At 41.7% G+C, this 23,661-nt stretch overlaps 2 long non-coding RNA genes across 5 annotated transcripts in view; both read left to right on the plus strand.

Moving 5' to 3' along the window:
* The window catches only part of LOC136294169 (uncharacterized), a 150,048-nt gene that overhangs the window by 37,598 nt on the left and 88,789 nt on the right, over positions 1-23,661 (plus strand). The window lies entirely within an intron of this gene.
* LOC136294170 (uncharacterized) lies at positions 10-23,147 on the plus strand. The gene is made up of 4 exons (XR_010722335.1): positions 10-185; positions 1,371-1,419; positions 1,646-1,720; positions 22,882-23,147. It is a non-coding gene; the product is annotated as an uncharacterized lncRNA (long non-coding RNA).

The raw sequence follows: 23,661 nt of genomic DNA on the forward strand, positions 1-23,661 counted from the left end.
GTTAATTACCCAACACAGCCTCACCCCTGATGAGTCACAGCTGTATCCAATAAAGATAAGGGTGACAAAAAGGGAGTGGGTTTGCCGGTGAGGGAGAATCATGAAGGAAGAGGGACCTTGGGGAAGAAGGAATGAGGAGATCATGAAGAAGAAAGATCCTGAGGAGAGAGAATCAGTGCTGTGAGGTCAGTGTGGGCCTTAGAGCCTGTTGTTGGAACCTGCAGTCACAGTCTAGCTAGGTCAAAGCCTGCATTCAGAGTCTGCAAACTAATATTTTCTCTGCAAGTACTTTAGCTAAAATAGGATAGATTTTGGTTGTCATAAACCTGGGAAATTAAAGTTATACATTTTTTTATCTTTGATTAAATGGCAAAGGGTTCAAATGCATTTTCATTCCAATCACTATGTTGTTTGTAGCTGCCTTTGTTGCTCTAGGGTAAAAAAGAAAATATGAAATCCTCTATGCACTCAGCACAGTATTAAATCTATCTGAAAGCATTCAGTATTATTCTTGCATAATTATATGTGTGTCACTGGTCTAACTAAGGCTGCTGTGTATTTTGAGAAGCAGGCAATAGCCTAAGATTTAAAGCATTTTAAATTCTTTTCATGGTGGCCAAATGCCACTGAGAAATCAAGGGAACACAAAATAAACAGACAATGGTAGGACTGAATGCTGTTGTTTCCTGGTTATTAAACAGTCAAGTAACTAATTAAAAATCCCATTTCAATCTAATCTGGAACTAGTGGGTTTTGAAATGATTCCTACACAGACGAGTCTCTTGGAACCATCCCACCTTTGTGCAATAAATATGCCAGTAATGTGAAATGAGCTCCTCCAAAGCCCATGGCTTCTTAGAACCTCTCTGACAAAAAATATTAAACCTTTTAAATTGTGTAATTTTATTTTGTTTGGCCTGATTGCTTCTGGTTCTGTATGATAAGAACCTTGCACAAAGTTCATAAAGCTGCAGTTAAAGCCATCATAGCACTGGGAGTTTATTGCTGACTTTCTGCACTGAAGAAAACTTCAGTTATCCTTGGAGAAGCCATTAATGAAGCACATTGTGCAGTTAAATGCTGTTACTCTTTATTCACCTTGAAATATGAAGTACAAAGTAAAAGCATGAGTTACAAAATGAGTATCAGTTCACGTTTTGAGTTTGTAATCATTGCCTCTTCTTGGCAACAGCTTGTAAAGACAGAGGAGCCAGAAGAAAGCACCTGGCGCTGGAAATGCTGGCATCTAATTCATGACAATGTTACTATGTCCAGGAAGCTTGTCTTTGAAAAAATAGTGATATGGCAAATTAATGAGGTCTAGGTGCTTCTTAATTTTAATTCAGAGTATGTGCTTCCTGTCATTACAGGAACATGCATATAATTCTATTAAAAAGATGCTGAAGTATGGCGTGAAATGTAAGTGCCTCGTTTTATTCTACGTTTCTGTGGTTTTGTTTTCCTGCCAGCTTACAAAATATATACCCTTACGATCCTTATTCTCAAACCTTTCTGGAGTCACCATCTTAGCATTTTGGGAATGGTGGAATATTTTGGATTCTTCTGAAGTATTCTGTTTGCAATTTACTCACCTGACAGTCTTAGATTCTTTGACTGAGTTGTTCCATGAATCTTGGTCCCCAAGACAGGAGACAGATGAGTGGCAGACCAGGGGCATCTGTGAAGAGTCCACAGGGAAGGACCACTGAAAATCTCACCAGTGAGTACAGTGGGATCTTCGGGGAGTGAACATGGGACAGCACCCATGGAGGGTAGCACAGGTAAAACAGGGCACTTGTGGAGGGTTGCAAAGGTTAACCTGGGAGGGGGCCCTTGGAAAAGGGATGACTATCCCATAAAACCCCCGGAGAGTCTCTTGGGGAGAGTGCTGAGGTCTTGGGACAGATTATGCCTTCCCCCAGAGGTAATCATGGACATAATGGTAGAAGATTGTTATTTTGCGTGGCCAAAGTATGATTTGCTAAAGGGGCTTAAATGGCCACCTTATGGAACAGACAGACCTCACTCGTGTCAAAGTATGTGGTTGTATTTAGAGGAGAATTGGAAAGGATTGATTGAAAAGGAAGCCAAGAGACAGGGGTCCACCAGATGCCACTACACCAAGTTCCGTTGGGGGGTCAAGAGGAGGGTTTGGGTTTGTAACTGTACCGCTTACTACCTCAGATATAAGAGGGTTGAAAAAGGAATTGCCCCCATATTTTGATGATCGCATGGGGTGGAGGAAAAGATAGAGGAATATTTGGAAAATGCGGCTTATACATAGAAGGATTGGGATTTTTCTTTTGGGGATTTTGTTTGGGTTGTCAGAGAAACACGTGATTTTACAGAAAGTTTGGCAGCTGTGGGAGGATGAACATCCACAAGCAGCAGAGGGGTCTGGACCAAACACACCTATGATGGATGATACAATCCCCCAGGTGGACCCACAGTGGGACCAAAATTATCAGGCCAGTCTGGCTTGCCTCTGAGATTATTGTTCTTATTTTATTGGAGCAATCTAGTTGGCAGCTCCCAGAAATAACAATACAGCTGAGGTTATGTCATTAGAACACAAAAAGCATGAAAGCTGCTTTCATTGGCTGGAGAGGATTAGAGATGCCTTGCGGAAGAAAACGGTTCCTGAGTGACCAGCCTTTGACACATTGCTGAAGGTACCGTTTGTTACTAAATCCTGGCCTGAGATAAAGAAAGGGGTACAGAAAGATGAAGAGTGGCAGAATAAGCTTCTGGAGGAATTGGTTAGGAAAACACAGCAGCTATATGTAAGAAGGGATGAGGCAAAGGCTGTGGCAGAACTTTTACAGCCCTGGAGGAATAAACCATGGGCTCAGAAGGGCCCCCAGGATAGAGGGGACAGGCTAGGCCACAAGGATGTGGCAGAGGCATTCCCTCCTCAGCAGGGGAGAGCCAACCCCAACAGCGGTTGGGAAGGAATCAGTGTGCTGTCTGCAGGTCAGAGGGACACTGCAAGCGGGACTGTATGCAGAAACAGCTGGATCCTCAGGCGGAGGAAGTCCAGAGGACAAAGGAGATGGATTGTTAGGGGTGTCAAGGGCTCCCATTATACCGGGGACCCACCACACTGGAGCCCTTGATAGCATTTAAGGTGTGACTGGATCGAGAGGAGGCGTGTCTCTTGGTAGACACAAGGGGCTCTTGACCTACTTTGAATTTTGTCCCTAAGGGGGAAAATTGTCAAAAAGATCTTTGATCTAGGGGTGAGTGGAAAGCATGAGTGGATGCATTTTATTCAACTGCTGTTCGTAGATGTGGGGGATAGGTTTGAAAGACATGAATTCCTGTTTGTTCCTGATTCTGATTGTTATTTAACCCCTGGGAAGGGGTTTGATGACTAAAGTGGGAATGACAATTAGTATTGTGAAAAATGATGCACAGTCTAACACTGTGATAACTTTGTGTAAAATGTCTGAAAAAGGCTTATGCTGAAATAAACTCAGAAGTATGGGCAGCCCCAAGGAAATATGGAAAATTAGATATAGAGCCTCTCCAAATTACTTTGAAGCAACCAGGACAAGTGGTGTCTAAAAGCAATACCCTATTTTGAGGCAGGGAAGGAAGGAAGGACTGACAGCCAATCATTGAATCCCTGCTAAAGGCAGATCTTTTGAAGCCAGGGGTGTCTCCCTAAAATATTTCTATCCTGCCAGTTAAGAAACTAGATGGAACCTAGAGGATGGTGCAGGACTTAAGAATAATAAATGAAACTGTCGAACCAAGGCATGCTGCAGTTCTGGATCCCTATAGCATCCTGAATCAGATCCCTTCTTCACACCAGTATTATTCAGCACTGGATTTGAAGGATACTTTCTGGGGGTGTCCAGTTACTTAAGGCAGTAAACAGTATTTTGCCATTGAGTGGGAACAGGAGGAAGGAGGGAAGATGGTGAAACAACAATTGACATGGACAGTCCTCCTGCAGGGATGCACAGAGTCACTGGTTTTGTTTGGGCAAGGCTTGCAGAAAATATTAAGAGAGTTTACTCCACCTTTGGGAGTTAGGTTGTTGCAGTATGTGGATGATTTTGTTTTATCAGGGGAACAGGAAAAGGTGGTTGAAGAGGCTACTGTAAAACTCCTTAATTTTGTTGCTAGAAAGGGACTTAGAATGTCTGAAAAGAGAGTACAGTTGGTAGAGAAAAAGGTTAAATATTTGGGACACTTTTGAGTGGAGGTTTATGGTGTATTGATCCAGAACAAATACAAGGAATTTTACAAGTACCATTATCCCAGACAAAAAAGGAGTTATAGCAATTTTTAGGGTTAGTGGGGCGCTGCAGAGCATGGATTGAGGATTTTCCTGTTTTAGCCAGACCTTTATATGACCTTTTAACCCAATACCGTCCTAATGTTGTGGTCTTAGCTCTTCCAGACTCAGGAAAGGAATTGAGTTATATGTGGATGTTAAACAGGGCCATTCTAAAGGAATTTTGGTACGGTAACATGGTGGGCTGTGGCTTATTTTTCTAAGCTATTAGACCCGGTGGCCAGAGGCTGGCCTCATTGTCTGCAGAACTGTGCAGTCACAGCTTTGATGGTAACCGGGGCCCAAAAACTGACAATAGAAGGATATGTGCTTGTTAAAGTTTCACATCGAGTTAAAGCTTTGTTAACGGAAAGAGCCTCTAAGTGGAACACTCAGTTATTACAGTATGAATCTTGTTTCATGGAACAGGAGGATTTAGAATTGAAAAGTGGGGAAGGGTTTAACCCAGCCTCCTGTTTGAACAGCCTTGAGGAGGCAGGGCCAGAAAGAAATCTGTGACTGCATTCAAGTGATAGATCTCCAGACCCAGGCTATGGAAGATTTACAAGACCCTTCCTGGCCTGAGAGAGAAAATGTGTTTATTGATGGGTCTTCAAGGGGGGTAGAAGGGAAATAATTTACAGGATATGCTATCATTAATGGAAGGGAATTAAAGGAAGGGGGGAGGTTGCCACCCACATGGTCGGCTCAGACAATGGAGCTGTATGTGCTTGTTGAGAGCCCGTGAATTATATTGGGACAAGCTAGTGAATGTTTTTACTGATTCTAAATATGCATATGGGTGACACACGCATTTGGGAAATTATGGGAAGAAAGCGTAGAAGCAGAGGCCTGCGGCTGCCATGCTGGCCTTAATGCGGGTCCCGTGTAGAAGCAGCTTGTTACACTTAGCTTTGATAAAGGCTCTCTGTCCTCTCAGGAAAGGTACACACCAGAGGAATGACTACAGCCAGAAACACCATGTGTGAATGTTTTTCCTTTACCTCCCAGAATGCTGGGAGGCTGCACGTTTGAGTGAATGACTATTTGTTGTTGCTGCCATTGCTGCGGTTTGTTTGCCTTGTTATAAACATACACACTAGTAAAAGAACTGTTATTCCTTTTCCCATGTCTTTGCCTGAAAGCCCCTCAAATTCAAAGTTATAACAATTCAGATGTAATGGACTCATACTTTCCATTCCAGAGGAGGTTCCTGCCTTCCTTGGAAGACACCTGTCGTTCATACCAAGAGAGTCCTAAATATGCTGCAAAAGCTATGAATGCTGCCAGGGTTTGGAATGAGAGCTCTTGGCTGACTTGAAGGTGTAAAGATAGGCATTCAGCTTGGGTCTCAACTCAGGGGAATGGACAGAAGCTGAACCCAAATGTAGATATGCCAAAGGCTTGGGATTGCAGCCAAACTAGCATTCAAACACCTGTTTGGGAAAGGCAGTTTTATTATACTTGTAGATTTGTACATTATTTCCTGGCACCAGTAATACCTGTGTCTGTGCAGCTTGAACAGCTGTGCCCTGCATACAAATTTTCTGCAGGGGGAACAAAAGAAAAATGTGGTGATGAAGACAAGAATTAAAATGCAAAAAACCCTGGTTCTCTCTCCAAATAGATAAATGTCTGCTCTGTGATGGGCCTTTCCCTGTATTTTGGGGAAATTGTCCTCTGGTGTTAAAAGCACTTCTTTTTAGCTCTAGCTGTCTAGGTATTTATAAAACAGAAAAAACCCACACCACCTTCTTCACTTTGGTACAGTTAAGCAAATGAAACTTAATTTACTTCTTGCTTTGTTGCAATGTAGACAGGCAGATTAATAATTTGATCTGATACCTCTGACAATGCTTCTTTTTTTGCTGCTTGAATTTCAGCATTTGATTATAACACTGAACACCACAATATTAGCCTATCTTTCAAGGAGCTCTTTTGAGTTTTTCAAATCCCTTAAATATCTATCAAATGTCCCCATCATGAAAACAGAATCTTCAATATCATCTTCAGCACAAAATCCCATTATGTGGTGTAATGTTGGAATTTTTTCCACTGAAGAAAAGTGCTGTTTTTGTGCTTTGCTGCATTCTGTTAAGTAATTGACTTCAGTGTGTGACTCTGTTTTTCCTCACTTCCATTGATACGGGTAATCAGGAGCCCTTTGCCAGGTTTCCCAGTGACTGTGTGTGGCAAAACCATTTTCATTAGCCACGTGGAAGGGGTCAATTCAGCTCAGGTGATGAACACTGCTTTCATATGAAAAACTTGCAGTTAAATTCATAATAGATGAAAATGTGTACACAGGTTTGAAAAAGGAAAGACATCATGTTTATTTTCTCCTTCATCTCTTTTCTCTGTTACCAGAATAATTTTTCTTTATTTGCCTGTTTAACCAGCTTTGTACTTTAGTAACTGAGCATTTTATGTATAGTTTTTCTTTCTGAAGCTCATTGAACATAACTACAGATAAAACAGGTTTTTCTCAGGTTTTATCTGCAGGTAGAGAAATTCTGTGAAAACCCAAACAAGCAATAGTCCATTGTGTCAGTGCAGATGTAGGCCAGAGTCTGATCCCAGTGTCCCACTGTCCATGTGGGTTTGGAGAAGTTGTTTAAGAAGAGGAGTTGCTAATATCCCAAGTGCCTTGCTGTATCATTTATCTTGGTGTAGTCCAGCCAGAGTTACCCGCAATGGGAGGAATTATGCTGTGGAATTCGCTGATGAAGTAAAATTTCATGTTAAGCATGTTTTTGGGGATCTTCTGATACTAAGGTAAAGTCACGTGTTGTGTCTGCTTCCTCCTTCCCCTGGCTTTTTTTTTTTTTTTAATGAACTGATTGCTGCTTGGATAATACCCAAGAAAATTGAACTGTGGATTATAGAAGATTTTAGACTGAAAGGACTTCACAGTTTCAGCTGTGACTCTCTAGACGTTCTTGTACTTTGATAATAAGGGAGTATCCTTTAAACACACAAATCCCTAGGCTGCATGCTGCTCCTGCCTAAAGAACATGCAAGGTGGAAACCGAAAAACTTAGGAAATCGTTTGTCCCCAAGATACCAGACTCCCACACTGGGGGCTTAGAATTTAATTTAAAAATTTAGGCATGGTAGGATGAGCAGATGAAGAGCAATGTGGTATAGGTAAGCAAAGAGCAGTCTATAAGGAAGTACTTTTCTCTATATCTGACCGATATTTGGCCCCTCACTTCAAAGGAAGTTTTGGGGGATCTGTCAGTGGGAACTTGAGTGTGAAAATCAAGTCAGTTTGAAGGGAAGTCCTACGTCTGAACTGTTTTTTCTTACATCCCTGTTCAACAAGTACATCTTGTTTTTGCTAACCTCTGCTGGTAAAATGCTCCTTTGTATGTCTCTGGAACTACTCGTGTTTGCAGCTTACACTTCTCCTGTGTTCTCTTCATATTAGCCTTTTTCATATCACCCTATATTCTGTTTCATATTAGCCATATGTAGCATGTCTGAAATCAAGTTGGGCATGTGCTGTTTGTAACTCCTCTACTCAGGAGCTTCTAAGCCTTCCTCCACATTGCCTTAAATAATTTAAAATGTTATCTCTATTGCGGGTCTTTAGCCCTGAGCAGCTGAGCCTTGGTGTGTTTAGACCTACATATAAATGACCTGTTAGCTGAGCTGGGTGTTTGATAACCTGAGAAAATGACATGCTGCTCTTGGAGCTTGCACTGCAGAGCCTACACTGCATAGCCATAGGCTGTAACAATTCACAGCACAAGGGGATTGGCACAGTACAGAGTCTGTAACACACATATGTGCTCGAGTGAGCGTTATATCCAGCATTAGCATTTTGCCCTCAGCAATGCTGTGTTTTGAATACTCACTGTCAAGTCCTACATATGTAAATGTCCTCTGTTTGGAATACAAAAGTAACTTAAGGGTGACTGTGGTGGCTCAGACTAACCTGATGTCCTGCCTCTGATGGTGATCAGGAACTTGTGGACTTTCAGGATTACAGGAACTTTTGAATTCCTGCTGGCAGATGCTGCAGTTCTTTGGTGGAAGGCGAGTCTTTCACTTTTGAGGGAAATGAGTTATTCTCTGTATTTATTTTTGAGTCAAAAAGGAGTTCAGAATATACCAAATTATGAGACCAGGAGGGTGGCTCTTGTTTACAAAATCCATTTCAGCTTTCTCATGAGAGTGCTTCCATTAATCCAACAATCTTGTCTTTGCACATGTGCCTTGTTCTGTATGACAGTTTAGACATCTTGGACTTTGAATTGTTGAAAGAAGTAACTGGATATACATAAGACTAAAAACTATGGCAGTCTCCTATGCCCCATGAGATAAAATTAAAGAATGTTCCCCCCCTGCCCATCCCACACCTTTCTCAGGAGAATGATCCTTCTCACAAACTAGAGAAGGGAAAGAGCTGTCTTGTCAACTTGTTCTGTAGGTTGGTGTTACTGATGGTTTACTTCTTTGAGGAGCGTTCCCTGAGTGCTTTCACACCAGTAGCTCTCAGCTATTGTTTCATCCTAAAGAGTGAGAAGCAGAGCGATCTGTAGTCATTTCAGACCCCTCAAGTATGAAAGGATCTAATTTCCTTGATTTCAGTTGCCTTTGTGTCAAGTTGATGTGTTACTGTTGAATGTTATACCTGTCAGTCCATCTGATATAGGTGCTTTATATATGGATTAATTTTGTGTAAGTTTTAATCTTGTCTAAGCATTAGAGGTGTTATAAGTTAGTATCCTTGGGCCAAAGTTGAATCTAGGACTGATAGTCACTAGTGGAACTATGCTGGTGTGAGTAACTCTACCAAACCTTTGATCTTGGACTGTTTTAGAAGCCTGTGATTAAACTACCGTTTTTGTAATGGCCATCTGTCAAAATACTATTTTACATACTACTGGAAGTGTAACAAGAATGATTATCCTCGTGCTTGTTATGGTAAACTGGAGTGTATTACAAACACAGCTCAGGCAGAATATAGCCACCCAGGGATGTGCGGGTTCTCAGTCTCCCACAGTTTGGCCTCTCTGGTGTGTTTGAAGTGATAATTATTTCTCAGTATCCACTTCAGAATTTTTCATTGCTTTTATTGTTGAAGACTCAGCTGTGGGACACTGTCTTTTGCTTGGGGAATGTAAGAGCCCCGAGCACCCTCTTCCCCTCAAGAAATGTGAGAGGACTCTTTGGGAGTTGCAGTTTTGCAAAGTTGTTCTAAACAGCAAACACACTCTGGGGCCAGATAAGAGGAATTGGGTGGTTTCATTTCAGTCCAATGCTTGGGGCAAAACATTTCAAATTATACTGGGAATTATGACCATGTCCACAGACAAGTAGAGCTATCTTTTTGGAGCTCCGTAAATTCCTTTTTGCAGACTATTATGCTGAAGTCAGCATTCTTTAGTGCTGGGATACAGTGTGAGTGTACTTATACATACAAAAGGTGAATAATTGTGTAAGCTACTCTTTTTATAAAGAATTCAACCAGCATTTCACCTCTCATATCAACTTTTGGTCTTCTTGATGTGGGTTGCTTTGGCTGAACACCGTATTGTACTAGTAATGAAGGTGGAATCTGGTAAGGACAAAGTTGCATGAAAGGCTTGGTAGAATCTGTGCTAAAAAGGCTGCTGGTTTTGGTGTGCTTGTTTGTTTGTTTTTAAAATAAAGCATTTCAGTATCAGTGGTGTAAAATATTTGATATTTTTGTCTCCTACTTTATTTTGTCACCTCAGTGGTCTGTAATGAAAATGTTTGCCTGTTGTAAGATGTGGTTATGTATTCCTTCCTTCCTCTTAATGTCTCCTGCCTTTACCTGTTAAAAAAAAGGAACATTGGTCTTATTCATGCCCCCTAATTCCCTGTGAATCCTTAGAACTGATGTTGCCTTTGGTTGTATCCTAAAGATCCTGGAGTGGGAGAGACTATACATCAGATAAATCCTCATCAAATTTGCCTTATTTTAAGGAATAGTTCATCTTGAAGTGGGTCTTTGTATAGGAAATGATCTTTTGCCTGTGGTTTTTGATATGACCTCAAAGCAAAATTCCCAGTTTCTTCCATCATCTCAGATGAATGATGCCAAGCTCTGAGGTCTGTTTTGATTTACCAGATACTGAATAGCAAAGCATTTCAGCTCTTCTCTTGCAAGTGATGATCGTGGTAAAACTAGAACTGTAGTAAAAATACATATTATTTCATTTGGTGTCTTTAAAAAGTATTTGTTATTTTCAGCTTTTGAATTTTTCAAGTCTTCTTTTGTCCATTAAGACTTGCTGGGTAGCTTTAGTGTTTTTTCGAATTTTTCCATCTCCTATTTTTTCCCTTCAGGGCTAGTAGTAAAATTAAGTTACTGTCACAGTATAAGGTTGGGCTCTTATCCTAGTTTCCTACCATGTAACTGTAATCCATCCTGCTGATAAAAGTAACTTCCTTGAGCCACAGCAAACTGCAGTATCACTTTTAAGCAGGTCAACTGTGGAAGTGATAGTCCTATGACAGAAACAAATGTATTAAGCAATCCATTTCTCCCTGTTTCCATAAAGATGGATACCTGTAAGTCTCTGCTTGTGCCTTGGGAAGACCTTTACTCACCTGTGGTACGACAACGTCTTTGGGAACACTCTCACGACTAAAGGAAATAATTTGTGATAAATTTCAGGGTTACTTTATTTCTGATACAGGGAGGAAAGAGCAGGTGGCACAGCACAGCAAAAAGGCTTGAACTGCAGGTAGCCTCTGAGAATCTCACTGCAGGATTAGAAGTTCTTTGCAGGAGTGCAAAGTGACCCTCCTGGCTAAAACTCTGGAGTTTCAGATACTGCTGTCAATAACTGCTCCATTTGGGTTAGATTGTAAAGAAGCAGGCAATTTGTACGCAAAACAAATTGTAAAACTGTGCCATGGAATAATTTTTATTCCTAAATAATTTATATTTAGGTGTGGTTTTTTTCCCTCTCTTTTTTATTTCTTCTAAATGCAGAAAACTGAAGTATGGCCATTTTTTGAACTTAAGAAGCTCCATATTTGTCTTGCAGCTGCAGGCTTCTCTTGCCTTAGCCACAAGTGTGCTAGTGTTTGATGTTCTCCAAATCAATAAAAGATATGTAGAAATTTGCAGTTCATTACATCAAGTGGGCCAGGAGGATTGGTTCTTGCGGTTTCATATAGAAATTTTGCAGAGCAAGGTAGATTACACTGAGAAGATATAAATATTTGACAGCACTAGATCGGAGGGGAGAGGTTATCTGGCCAGGACCAGACACTTTCCTGGGCTCCCATTTGTCTGGGAGGTAACTGGTTTGAAAAAGCACTTCAAAATATGGTGGTAAAATTGGGCTTGTCACCAGGGGTGGCACTGCTGTCCCATTCCCAGTGGCCTAAATGGAAATTCTGAAATATTGCATCAGAAACCGTTCAACACTGCACATGTGTGTTTCAGCAATGGGGGAAGGGAATCATTCAAACCACGGCTTATTGAGCCCCAGCACAACACTTCATCCACTGGAAGTTATTCCTGTGAGCACTGGTTGATGCTGTTTTAGCACTTGTTTTGGAAACTTTCTTCTATACCTGTAGCTTCCTCAGACATCTAAGTAGGGGATTTATGACTGTTTTAAAGTACCTGTGTCTGAGGGTCCTAATTCCATGCCTGACTTCTGGAGTCAGCAGGCATATTGGTAGTACTCTAGCAGTTCTATAGCAGCTGAAAGACTTTGAAGCTTTCAAAAAATGTCTTTAGTGTTGAAGATATTTATAGCAAATGGTTCTGCGGTAGCAAAAATTAAGTCCTGTTGTGCGGCACCAGTAATTTCAGGGAGTGCGATCCCATTATTAGTGGAAGCTTAGGCTGATAGCCCACCAGATCCCCTTTGGTGGGTGTCTGCCCTTTGAAAATGGGGTAAATGCTAATGAGACCAGCTATTCTGTGCCTCACAGGCACAATTGCAGTTGGATTGAATAATGTCATTATGCAACTGGATTTCCTGTGGATCATGCAAAGAGATAAATGGTGTACAAGCCACACCATTATTGATTCATGCACCATTTCCCTCTTAGCTCACTCAGAGAAACACAATTACTGCTGTTACACTTCATTTAAAAGAATTGCAACTTTTCAGCAGTGCAAACAGCTATTGTGTCTGAATTGATATTCTTCCTAAGCCAAACCTTAATGTACTGGTTTATGTTTTCCTGATTGCAACCAAGCCAAACTTAAGAGGGTTATAAAGCTATTTATTTCTAATTATTTGTTCTGCTTCTGCTGCCCTACAAAACTACAGAGCATTTTCCAAACTCAAAGCATAGCATAATCATTTCCATAATTTATATTATGCGTTATTTTAATAATTGTATAAATGATTATACTGAATGCAGTGTTTTGCTGAATTAAGGCCACAGATGGGATTTAGGTTCTGTGCAGACATTTGTGATTTCCAGCATAGCAAGCAGACAGAAATTTCTAGATGCCAATGCATTTGGATGGAAGTATAAGTTTAAGCAGACATCACAAACTTTGTTGGGCCAGAAGAGTTTGTTTAGAAATACTGGCTATCACACATTTAAGTGACTTTAAGTGGTACCAAGTATTTAAACTGAGAATGCCTGGATGAAAGAATGTGGTAGTGCAGCCCTCTGGGTACATGCAAGGAGTAACACTAATGGTAGTCCTGGAGAAGTGCCAGCTTGTGTGCTGGGCTGCTGAGTGCTCTCAGCATGTGTTTTGCCCTGGTTTTGCTGGAGCTGACTAAATGCATGTTGTCGCCTTAAACTGAAGGAAGAGGGATGCTAGCAAAGATCCTGTTTGTTGCTGTTGGTCAAGTTGATTAAGTTGGTCTCTTCTGTAGTAATTTATAGGATGTCTGAAGTGCCATAGTATTACTTTGTGCATTAAGAATGTCATGATAACAGGTTTGCTCCAAAGTCTGTGTTTCCCAACAGCTTTCACAGACAAAGTAATTCAAGGCTTATTTGTATCCTATATTGTGTGTATTAAGTGTGCATTTATGATGGCTTATCCTGGAAGAGCTGGTCTCATTGGGAAAGCATATCCACGTCTTGGACCAAAATGAGTTGGAGCAGCAGGAGCTGCAAATGGTCTTTCTTGCCACTCTGCAATTCCAGGTTTTCCAAAAGGTTCTACACCAGAGGTGGGTTTTTTAAGCTGCCTTTTCAGTGCTGAGTCCAAATGGCACTATAGAAATTGAAAAAACAGCACTTTGGGACCAGTCACAGGAGCTTTCCTTCAGACTGCAGCAATATTAGCAGAGATGAGCCCCAGAGGTATCTTTCGGCATTAATGTCGAACTTAATCCTTGAGGGAACGTTGGGCTGCAGATCATAATGCACTGGATTTTGAGAACAAGTTTTCCTCTCCGAATATGAGTCATACTTGAAAATATGTTTTGTAATCAGGGAGAGAAACAGTTTAGTTCTGAAATGGTGTTCCTCTCAAATCGCAGCCACCAGGGAGAGTTTGTTTTATGCTACCGTAATTTCTCTGCTGTATTTTTGTTCTTTTTCATTTACTCATTTGAAAGAAATTTTTAAGGTGACTCATCATAGTAATAAGGAATTATGAAAACAGGAGATTTCTCTTCTTTGCAACTTATCATCTTTAGTGGGGTTTCTCTGACAGAAATGAGGAAAAAGCTGCCCTCTAGGTGAGCAGTGCTGGGGAGCACCGATGCTGCTGGAGGAGCCAGAGCAGTGCTTTGGTCACCAGGGGTCTTGTCTCCTGCAGCTCCTTGGTCCTAGTGTCATTGAGAGAAAAGGGTAGTGGATGGCTTTTCATCTTTTAATTTATCTTATTTAAAATAAATAAAGGGGCTAAAAGGCTAAAACACACTCAGGGCACAGTTTCTGTTTTGGCTGAGAGTCCTTCCCAATAAAATTGCGTGTTAAAAGGCAGGATATACAGAGATGCTCTGCATTGGTAGAGGGCAGTGGAATTTCACCAGGGACTTTGAAAGAAGTAGAGTGGGGTTAGGCTAGGTGTTTGTCTCCATTTTGACACACCTAGATGTCTCATTTTTATTAGTTACAGTCAAGGACAAAGCTATCTATAAAGCTGTTTTCTGAAAATATTTTCGCTTGACAAGATAATATTTTATGAGAAAAAAACTCTGTAAAATTCATGGAAGTTTTACAGTCTGCCAAACCTGCAGCCTCATTTTTTGCTTTGTTTTACCCTTGCTGATATTTTAAGATATTGAACAGAGTTATAAGTCTGTATATATTCATATATTTGAAAATCAGGTAAGTCCAAACCAAATTAATGGGAGCTGTTTCCCCACAGCACTTGTCCTGTCTGGTCAGTCTCCATCTGCCCTTTTCCTAGACGGATAAAATGATGTAATTTATAAATCCAAACAGTTGCTACTTTAGCTAAGGAGTCTCCAATGGGCTTTACTCTAGGGTATCTTGGAATACAGCTGATACTTACATATATTTGTAATATATTAAATGTATTTATGTCTATTTGAAAATAAATATATGAAATGTACAGTTCTTACTCAGTGAAAGTTAAGTAAATATTGTCTGAGCCCCATCTCTACAGAAGGAGTACAGGGATAACTTTGCTATGGGGAAAACTGATGCAGCAGTGGAGGGTATAAGATGAGTGGTTTAGCTTTTTGGGGTGGCTTTAGGAGAGGAATGAGGGCAAGAAGACTGAAAGCGGATTTTTATTTTGCTTACGGGGCGAACTCCTTTGAAGCAGCGTGAAGTTTCCTCTAAATACTGCCAAAAGAGAGCTATTCCATTGATTAGCTGAAAAGGAGAAATTAAATGTGCCATGGTGCCACTCCCTGTGTTAGCTGTGAAGATGGGGGTGTGTGTGTGCGTGTGAGCTGGGAAGGGTAAGGCTCACGTAAAGAAGTTTTCCAGTGCTGCGTACCAGTGTTGAATACTAAGTTTCATGGTGCTAACAGAAACCTTGGATGGTGTCTCTGAGGCATACTGTGCCTGCCAGCTGTGTGAGAGTTTGAGGCATGAGCTGGGCATGTGGCACCCTAGTCCTGGCCCTCTGGCCCTCTTGTGTTACCGATTTTAATGGAGCAATTGTTGGAACCTGCAGTCGTAGCCTAGCTAGGTAAAAGCCTGCGTTCAGAGTCTGCAAACTAATTAATGCCTGCAGTCAGAGTTCAGCAGGAAATAATCAGCAGTCAGAGGCTGCAAGGGACACCTACAGTAGGAGCTCGCTGCAGCCAGAGTCAGTGAATGGTTGGAGTCAGGATGGCTCAGCTGTGAAGAGGAATAAACCAGGACCCTTTTCATGCTGTGATAAACAAGAAGTCTGTGTCTTGGCTCATTTCTACCCTCTAACAAGAGGGCTGCTGCAACAAGCTGCTCTGCAGGTCACTTATACCCAGCTGAACCCAAGGATGGAAGCACAGACCCAGCTACAGGGTTTCAGGGGTCAAGGGTTGCATATTCACCTTGTTTCTGGTTTGTCTTTGCTGATTGCTTTGTGGTTTTGCTGTTTAAAAAACTAAGCTGTTTTTTCATTCAAAAGAAATCATGGTAGACAGCTCATTGTAAGGAGATAGTTTTAGGATAGCCATCTCAAAACCTGGAACAGGTCCGGATCCTGCCACAGTATTTTGTTCCTCTTGTATTTACAGATGGCTCTTGGGATGCACTGATTTGAGACCAATATCAGCCTCCTGGGTAATTCTTTTATTGGCTTGGGGAAGAAATGATGATCTATATGCAGTTGGTAGCATGCTAGTACAAACTCCAGTAATTGCACCCAAGTGTTATCTTGGAACGATCTGAAAAGGATTGAAAGTGAGAGGCTGGTGTAGGATTGCAGCATGGCTGGATGCTGATGGTCCATTAGATATGTGTGCTGAGTCCTAAAAGTTATGTGGAGCATTTAGAAAATGTACTTTCTTGGTCATTCATATTATACGAATTTTTTTTCCGTACGTTGAATAATTGATATGGGAAAATCACTGCGAAGGTTCTATTTTAAAAGTATAGAGATAAGAGAAACTTATTTGTTGAGAGGCAGAAAAGTACCTGTCAACATGCAAAGTTAACAGACAACATTAGGTGCCTTCCCTAAAGTTGGTGTTAGCATGGAAGTCTGATATCCCCCTGGGCTAACTGTTGTTGGCTTACCATTCAGATCAGCTCAGGGTGATGAACTGGGAGGGCTTTTTGATCTCCTCCAATCCCATCTGTGATAAAATATAAACCCACAGAGGAGGAGGTGTCTCTCAAAACTGCCTATGCTATCAGTGGGGTCACATTTCTGAATAAGGGCCTGTGATCTGAGTCACTTCCTGCACACAATATCTGAGAAAATTTTCCTCCTATCTCACAAGCAGTGGAAATGTGAATGCAAACCATGTTCTGCCAAGAAATAGCCTTTGGCTGTTTATTGTTGTAGCTGGTTTTAATATTTGTATGCTGCAGATAGGTGAATCAGAATAAGTAGCAGAAAAATATTTATTTTCTGCCCCTTGAGTTTATGCAAGTGAAATCAACACAAATTGATGTAGGGGATATAGTGAATTTCAAGCTGCTGTCCAGTCCGGAAATTATTTTCAGGTGACCCACAAATAACATGTATTTGGTTTTTGTGCCCAGTAGACTGGCTTTGCTTCCAAAGCCTGAGATGCTTGCCAAGTGTATGGGCCAGGATTGATTTATTTTATCTCATTTACTTCACTGAATTGGTTGCATTCAATTCTTTTCATTGAAATGTGCATAGGAGCAGTTCATTTGCATAATGTATATGTTATATAGATACATGCCCAGCCTGCAAGTGCAAATTAGACATTAATGGGGACTCAAAGAGCATTTGAAATTGGAGATTTTGGTCAATCCCACTGGCACCAGGAGATGGATGCGTGCTGCGCATCAGCAGAGTCTGCTAAGCTCAAAGGGTGAAACTCCTACAAAATTCCTGGAGTGCTAAATGCAATGCTGTAGCTTTCCTGCTGAATTTGTGGGCCTATCTAGTTCTTCCCTCTCCTCCTACCTCCCCTGTGGTGTGGGTTTTGCTGTTGTGAGCAGGCTGTGCTGGCCCTGACATCTCTGTGCTTTGATGGTTTTTGGCAGGCGCAGCTCACGCTGCCTTTGCCGAGCGTGCACACCCCTGTGTTAAGGACAAAGTCTGTGCAAAGGTGTACATCACTTATGTGCCGTGCCTAAATTAGTGCAAAATTCCCCCAAAGAGGTGGCCAGCCTTGATTTGCTATGCATGCTTGGTATGTATGCTATATTCTGTTTCTTGGAATGTCTGCACTGCCTGTTGGAGAATTTTGCTCGTCCATTTTAGACTCCTTTGGACAGTCCCTGGAGCATTTTTGTGTGAGGAGGAGACATTTCCTAAAGTGGATATTTTCTGGGAAATGCTGGGCTGTGCCTGCTCTGTCTGGCAACAGTGCTGTCCCATTCATGGGGAGAGATGCACAAAAGTTTCTCACATCAGGAGAAGAAGCTTAATGAAAGCAACAAATCCTTTAAAACAAAATTAAAGGGCTAACATTAAAAAGTCTTTAAATTCCATGTTGGTTGTCCTGGTTTTGGCCTGGACAGGGTTAATTTTTGCAGTGGCTGGGAGGGTATGGCTGGGACCCAGAAGTTATTCTATACCACCTGATGTCGTTCCTGGGGGTGGGGGAAAGGGACTCTCTTCTGAGGAGAAGGGGTTCTGGTTGGGAAAAGGTGGCGGGGCGGGGGGGAACCTTCTGGCATTGTTTGTTGTCACGGGCATTTTTGCATGTGAATTGCTCTCTCTTTTGTGCACTTTTGTTATTAATACTGTTATTCCCGCTGTTCATTTTCTTATCTCATTACTGTTTCCAGGAAATTTTTCTTATCTCAATCTGTGGTCTTTACCTTTTTAGCCTCCCATTGGAGGGAGAGGAGGAGGAGGAGTGGTGTGGGGTTTTTTTAGTGAGAGTATGAAATTGGAAAGTACCACTCCTAAACCTCGACATTGGTTTTTCCTACCTCGTTCTTTTCTATTGAGCTTGTACATTGTTTTCTATTCAAGATGGGCTTTTTTTATTCTGTAGGGGGCTGTACAGATCATCCTATTGGAATGGCACAATGTCCTGTTTGGAAGTTCTCTGAGAATGCTTGTTGGAGGTTTGTTTCTCCAGGAAACAAAGTGAAATCACCATAGCTAGAAGAATTGTATATGGCTTTTATTTTATCCAGTTAAGAAGTGACTTTTCAGTCCTAACTGACAGTTCCAGCTGAGAGCAGTTAGGAAGTTGATGTGGCTGTTGTCCCTGCACCGTGACTGATAACAGGAGGGAAGTATTCTGAATTGTAAGACGAGACAATTAGACAGGAGGGAGTTGAGGTAAGAAAAGCCCAAGATGGGGATGAAAGGAGTATGAGTTATGTGTGTATCATTTGACTGGGAGAAGAAGTTGTGTGAGAGATGGAGGAAAAACCACCTTGATATTGTTTGGGGTGAGGTTTGCTGCCTTGGGAGCAGCAAATTGTGTGTAAGCTATATTGGTAACTCCACTTTCTCTAAACAAAACATTGGAAAAACGTTTGTTCTTATTTAGTTGTTTGACAGTGCTGGCAAGACACAGCCCGCAGGGTGTTAAGTGCATGGATGGGTTGGTGAGATCAGGTCTGGAAAACTCCTAATGCAATTTTACAGGACAAGGAATTGAACACATTTTAAATGTGGTAGATAACTGGTACTGGTGCTAATAATAGGAAAGGAAACAAGCTGGGAAGGGGATTTTTTTTCAGGCAGGATCTCTTTCCACAAAGCAACAATGATTGATTAATAAACCAGATTTTTTTGTTTGTTTGTTTTGTTGGGGTTTTTTACCTCCATGAAAGAAGACAAAGCAAAGACACTCTAATGAGCTCTCCAGTGACATTGTTAACCCGGTTGGGTTTGGGTTTCGTTTTTTTTCCTTGTCTGCTCATGAAAACTGCTGGGTTGCTGGCAGCCAGTTTACTGAACTGAAGTCATCTTTGCCATTAGTACACCCACAGGTAAATTCCAGAATATTCCTAACTGGCCAACTGTTGCCTTGGACTATTAAAATCTGATTTTTTTTGACTTTTAGCTTCTCTGAGAAGTCTTTTTACAAGAATATCTGTTAGTGAGAATTGTCTGAGTTCCTGGCTCCTCGGCTGCTGATAATTTACATTGTTTGGGATATCTCACCACTGCCAGTGCAAGTTATTGACTGATTTTCAGTTTAAGTGGGAAGCTGACTGAAACTTTTTATCAGTGTTTTTGTTTGGATATCAAATGTGGTATTTATAGAAGGAAGTGTAATAACAAAGGATGGGTTAGCTTTTGCTGTAGATAGCATCTGATAAGACTGCTTGTAACTTTCTGATTAACTACTGTCTATTTGTGACACCTTTTTGCTGCTAATACAAAAAAATGCTTCTAGTTCTAAAGAGTTCGAAATCTCCTTTCTCATTAATAGAGGTCTTTCCTTTGAAAAATACAACTGCTGTGCTGCGAACAGAATGTTCTGTACTTGTTAAAATGAGACTTTCAGAAGAGACTTTATCCTTTCATCTGCCAGTTTACTGTCTTTAAAAATGACTATGTCCCCTTGTGTGAAGGCGAGCAGCAGCACAGAAGGAGAAATGGCTTGTTCAGTGTCCAGCAGGATGTCTTGGACAGCAGCAGTAGGAACTAAACTCTGTATTTCTGGAGTCCAAGTTTCTTTAAGTTTTTTCTTTTTTTTTTGTTGTAGCTGACCTTTCAGATATAGCTTTCCTGTGACTGTCAGTGAGAGTTTAGGTGGCTTTGCTCTGGTTAAACCGAAAGTGGTGCTGAATGTCAGATGCTATTTATCCTAAAAGGGAAAATAGAGAGTCTTTCTAGAAAATTCAATTTTTCTTGAATGTATCATTTCAGAGAATCTCTGCAGTGAGTCAGTGTTTCATAACAGACTATTGATTTATTGTTCAAATGCCACAATCTTCCACAAGGAGGTCAAATGATAAAATTTATGGAGAATTTATGGCTTAAAATGAAGGAGAACATAGATATATCTGTAAAATGACTGAAGTTAAGTAATAGGATTTTATTTTTTTTTATTGAATTGGCAAAAGTGGTATTTCGTCAGGTATACTTGGGCTGATGTTTTGCACATTCTGCCTGTTTTCTAAACTAAAACTCTGAAAATGTACAAAGAGCTGACACCTAACATACTTGCTGTAATGCAAGAGATGCTTCTGTACAAAACCAATGATTAGTTTGGGCTGAAAAATTATTTCTTTAGTAAAAAAAGCATTAAGATGTTCATTGTTCACGCTTAGGGTTTTGAACTCTGTCATCACTAATTAATCTCTTAGACTTGTGCACTGTAAATATGCAAGAACAGGTATGTTTTTGGCAGTCATTCTCCTGGAGATGTATTCATAAGCTGATGTAAAAGGACTAGATCATTAGATGGCAATTTTCACAGCAAGATGGTCAGATGGGAATACATGCCAGCTTCATATTGTGGAGGTTTATGCAAGACACAGTTTAAAAATAATAATAAAAAAAATCCTCCAGTAATTAAGACACAGATTATGAAATACAAGTTAGTCAAAGCCCTGGAAAAGGCTAAGATTGAACTGACTTGGGCTCAGTGGTATCACAGGTACCTCTGAGATGCCTGCAGGTTGGGTATCTTCACAAACTGCCCTGGATGCCTGTCTTGGTTTAGGAAGACAGGTATCTGCTAGGTAAAATTACAATCAGAGGCTCTTTGGCAAAGATTTGGGAAACAGGAATAGCAGTTCTTTACTAGTATGTAATACAAAGCAAACAAACACAAAAAAAACTCCCCCCCCCCACCAAACAACTACAGCATTAATGACAAACGACAACAGCACCAAGAACCTTGAGGGCTTTGTTTCACAAAACCCAGGGCAGTTTGGTTTCGGTGTCCCTGCAGGATCCTCAGAGCACCAAGCTGGAACAGTGGAAAAGTCCCGGGCTGGTCGCTGGGATGGCAGGGTGTCCCGGCAGGCAGGGGCAGGATGTCCCGGCAGCGCAGGGAGTGCAGGGTCACGCTGCAGCAAGAGGAGCAGCGCCGAAGAAGTTCGAAGGCAAGGCAGAAAAGCGACTCAGCTTCTGCTCGGCGTGCTTTGCGGCGGCTGAGATCCTCGAGGAGCGGCCGACACGCGTCTCCCGAACGCCGGAAGCAGAAAAGCACGCAGCTGCCTCAAGCTGTGTCTTTTACCTGCGTTATCTCCCCCTTCCACCTTTTGTCCATCTCTTTGTTTCAGCCAAGCACTCTCAAGTATCCAACACCCGGTCCCCTTGGCAACCCGTGGGGAAAAAATTCCCCAGAGAAAGAAGGAACAAACCCAACCCCCAACAATGCCTTTCTTGGTTATCCTTGGGTACTGAAAGACAGGATGATCTGCTGTTACCTCCAGGGATATCTGCTCTCAAGCCACTGTCTATGGGGACACAGTCCTCTGTCTCTTGAAGTGATATGATGGGGAACTGGGGGCTTGCTGGCATGCCTTGGGAGCACAGGCATAAAGGCTGCTTCCCTGCATTGACCAGCAGTGCATTGTGTCTATTCAGAGTTGGATTTATTGCCGGGAAAGACCTAAGGATAAAGTTGGTTTTGCTTAAGGTGCGGCTGGCAGCACAGGAGGAGGCACACTCTTGAAGGAAAAGCCAACAGTTGAGATGATCTTAGGGTCTTTCAGAGCCTTAGCTAGCTTCTACCTCTCTGTATAGGGTCTGACCAAGGTGAAGTTCACAGCCCTTACAGTGCTGTGCTTTGCATTGGTAGCTGGAAGGGCACTGATAACAGACCAGTGTTTTGGCTGCTGCTGAGCAGCACTGTCCCTCTGACGTTCCTTCTTCCACCAAAGGGAACAGAAGTGGGCAAGATCCTGGGGGGGGACACAACCAGGCCAGCTGACCCAAATTAGCCAAAGGAATATTCCATACCATATTATGTCAGCCCAGATATATAAGCTAAGGGAGAGAGGAGGGAATGGGAGGGCACTTGTGAGTTTTCAGTGTTTGCCTTCCAGAGGAACCATTATGCATGCTGAAGTCCTGCTTCCCGGGAAGTGTCTGAACATTGCTGCTGATGGGAAGTAGAGACTGACTTCTTCTCTTTTAGCCCATGCATGTGCAGATCTCTGCTTATTTTTTTCTTTTACTCTAATAAACCTGCCTTATCTCAACCTGCTGGTTGTTCTCCATCTTATTCTGTCCCCTGTCCTAGTAGGAAAAGGAGTGATAGTGACTGAGTGGGCACCTGGCACCCAGCCAGGTCAATCTGCTACATTCTCCTTCACCCCAGTTTAGCTGGAATGTCCCTCCTTTAATTTGAAATTACTCTTGCTTTGATCATTGCAGTCCCTGCCTTGTAGCCTTATATTGTCCCTTCTGCCTCCTCCAGAGAATGGGAGGATACAAAATGAGCTCTGATCTTTAAGCAACAAGTTAATGGAAGTTGACTTTTGCTGGGTATTATAAGAGTTGATATTAGATTATTGATCATATTGTTGATTAAATATTGTGAGGTTGTTAATGTTGGGATGGTGATATATGTTGTGGAGTGGTTGATGGTGCTGCGGTGGCATGGTTGTGAGGTTGGTTTTTGCAGGGATGGTTTTGTGTGTTGCAGTGTGGGTTTACAATGGATGGACTGTTGCTGGCCAAGCCCTTGAGATGTGACCTTAAAAGGAGCAGAACTTCATCCAGTGATGGCCCTGAGGACCACAGTGATGAAAGAACCACAGTCTGTGCCAAGGAGAGTGACATGGACTGAAACTATGTAAAATCAAAATGAATATGCATCAAGCTGATGCAACAGCAGGGGTATAAAAGGCGGAGCTGCCATTTTGTGGACAAGCCTCTGGCTGTCGGCCACGCTTCCAGCACTGTCCCTTTTGCTTTCTGAACGTTTTTTATTATTCTCAATAAAACTTTTATAATTCATTCCCACTTGGGGTCTGAGTCATTGGAAACAGTCCTTTTTCCTTAGTGGTGGTGAACAGGAGTGTCAAAGCCAAATGCCCTTACTGGTAAGGCCTTGCAAGACCTCACCTCCTATTTTCCTGATGTTGAGACCTGAGATATGTTGGATGTGTTGGTATATGACCTCTTCTCTTGCATCCCTTTCCTTTTTGTCTTGTGTTTGCTATCTTGATACATTCCCACCTCAGCGTTTCTGAAGACCTATTTTTAAATCAGGGTACAACGTACTATGAGGAATATAAAACGTGGGTCTTGTATTAAATTTGTAACTTTTCTTGCGAGCATCGTGGAATAGCTTAACGTGACGCTCTAGTTTGGGGGATTTGAAGGAGTCTTGGATGGTTTCCTACCCTTCACACAAATGCTTTTGCAATCTCTCTGCAGTCATATCACAAATAAATGCCTTCACATATGTAGGTCTATGAGG

Source organism: Chamaea fasciata, unplaced genomic scaffold (genome assembly GCF_029207755.1).
Source record: "Chamaea fasciata isolate MVZ Bird 193981 ecotype frontalis unplaced genomic scaffold, bChaFas1.0.hap1 SCAF_9, whole genome shotgun sequence".
NCBI classification, from domain to species: domain Eukaryota; kingdom Metazoa; phylum Chordata; class Aves; order Passeriformes; family Sylviidae; genus Chamaea; species Chamaea fasciata.